This window comes from Olea europaea, unplaced genomic scaffold, assembly GCF_002742605.1.
Source record: "Olea europaea var. sylvestris unplaced genomic scaffold, O_europaea_v1 scaffold2350, whole genome shotgun sequence".
Classification (NCBI taxonomy): Eukaryota; Viridiplantae; Streptophyta; class Magnoliopsida; order Lamiales; family Oleaceae; genus Olea; species Olea europaea.
This window is the reverse complement of record NW_019241622.1, coordinates 6272-8804: the sequence shown is the minus strand read 5'-3', so window position 1 is coordinate 8804 and position 2533 is coordinate 6272.

The following is a 2533-nucleotide window of genomic DNA, read 5'->3' as shown; positions in this document are numbered from 1 at the left end:
GGGGGTCATATGAGATATACGAGTTGTTCATATTTGATTCATATCCTTTATCTTGTTCCTTCAATTCCCCCTCCTCCCCTTTTTTTTTTTTGACATTTGTAGTAAATTCTAACTTAATACATTATGGTAACATCGATTTTTGAATTAGTGGACAATATGCAAAAGATAGTTGAGTGAGAATAATAAATTTCAATTGTCATCGAAAGTTGAGTTTTGAAATTGACCTTTTGGTTTAGATTTTGATCGCTAAGATTGGGGTACAAATACACTCATTTATTTTGGGTGATTGAATTAGCTATTGGAGAGTAAGAATGACAATAGGTCTCGAAGCTCGACTTATATCCACAGACATAGTTCAGGCTCCACACGAGTCGAACTCAAGTCAACTACTATTCTTTGTTTTTTGAAAAATTAATAAAATAAGCCAAAAAAGAGTGAAAAAATGAGCTAACTCGCGAGCACAGGGAAAGTTTTGATTATTGTGGGACTTATGTCATTAATTATTTCTCTTATTCTTATTTAATTATACTTAATATTCAATTAATTAGAAAGTTTTATTTATTTATTTTAATTATGTGACGATTTCTATACAAATATTTTGTTATATTCTGTAAAATGAGTAACAAATATTTTGTCAAATTTTGTATTTGTTAATATTTTTCTTATTTGAAAGATAAGGATAAATAAGTCTTTATGCCATCTAATAGAATTTTTGATAAAAAGTAATTATATTACAGCCACAAAATTTACTCATTACACCACAATTTTAATTAATTTTTCATTCACTTAAATTACCCTAAGTAGAATTACTTAACTACTCATAATTTATACAAATTTTTAACATAAAAACCATTTTTATGATGACATCACAATCACCATCTTTTACGTATGAATCACTCCCAAAATCAAGTAATGAGAACAGTAATATATTAGAAATCTTGCAAAAGATATAATCTTCAATGACTTGGGGTCAAAATTCACCATTTACCAGCCAAAAAAAATAAGAAAAGAAAAAGAAAAAAAGAAAAATCTTGAACAAGATCCGATAATCATTAGGGTAATTCTAATTGTATAGCAGTACAACATTATAGACCTCTTACAAGAGGGGGCCCACGATGATGGTGGAGCCCCCTCATGTGAGAGGCCGTCATGCTTATTGTACACAAGCATGACTCTAATCATTAATACAAATCTCAATTGTCTATACCCTAGTCAAATCCAATAAAAGGATAATTGAAGACACCAACTCCAACTCCAACTCCAACTCCAACTCCACTGATTAAACACGAGTATAAGCAAAAGCCAGATAATCAAAATTTTACAGGAAAACCCCTAATCAAAATTGCGAATTTAGTATAAACTTAATGGCTTAGCCAAAATCACAAAATCCTGATATTAGTTACGGATTTTAAAACTTAACGTTTTTCAATATATTTTTCAAATTGTTTATGAATAATCCAAAAGCGAAGGCCAATATATCATCAAATGCCCATATATTATTATTAAAGAATTAATTTTAAAGTAGTTAATATTGCTAAAATCCTATTGGCCTATTGAAAAGTAGCAGTTTATAACTATCCATTTTGATGGAAAGTGGGCAGTTATTTTTAATGGCACGTGAAATTGCATTTTCTTTGCCTATAAACGTGAATGAAATACATTAATTAAAACATTCAATTACAGAGAGATAAAGGGAGATAACAATTTCTTTAATTTAACAATTTCTCTTTTTGCAAAGTTAAATATTTCAATTATTGATATAGATTAGGTATTGTTTCGCGCGAGTTAGTCGCTAACAATTAAAAAGGGATCAGACGATTGTGTAAGGGACAAACCTCTTGAGACAAAGTCCCAAAAATGGGCGTTTTTATTGGCAATGACTTTACAATTGGAAAGTAAAAACAGAATACATCCAAGGGGCCAAGCACACGAGTTACTGTAAAAGAAGTGTTTAAATCTAAACTAAGAAATTGAAAGTTACATATTCTCTATTTGAAAGTGTTTGATTCGAGGTCATTTGCTCTATGTCTTTTCTACCTTTTATACTCCCTAGATGATCTCTTTGTGATCAACCGCCTAAAAACTGCTTGATCGTTCTATAACTGCCCACTTTCCTCGTAATGGCCAACTTGTCATGGAACTGTCTTTTCTAACTGCTGCCATTCCTCTTTGTCGTTCAATCGTCTTCAATTGAATTTCTTGAATCGTGGAACGTGATAGGGCTGTTTAATAACTGCTTTGATAACTGCGCTTCTTGATAACCATAACACTTCATGTTTACTAAGACCTTGGGCGACTCGAAGGTTTGGACGAGAATAGAGTAGCAGCTCTGGGCGACTGTATGGCACTCCATTCGCTCAGATCCTGGGCGAATTGCAAGTTTGGGCGATGGTGTTACCGCGTTCATGGGCCTCCCTATTTGGGCCTTCATCCTGAATCGTCTGATTGGGCTTCGTTCTTTGGGCTATCTGATTTGGGGATCCTCCAATTGGGCTTCATTCCTTGGACCGTTCGATTTGGGCTGAATTTTTAT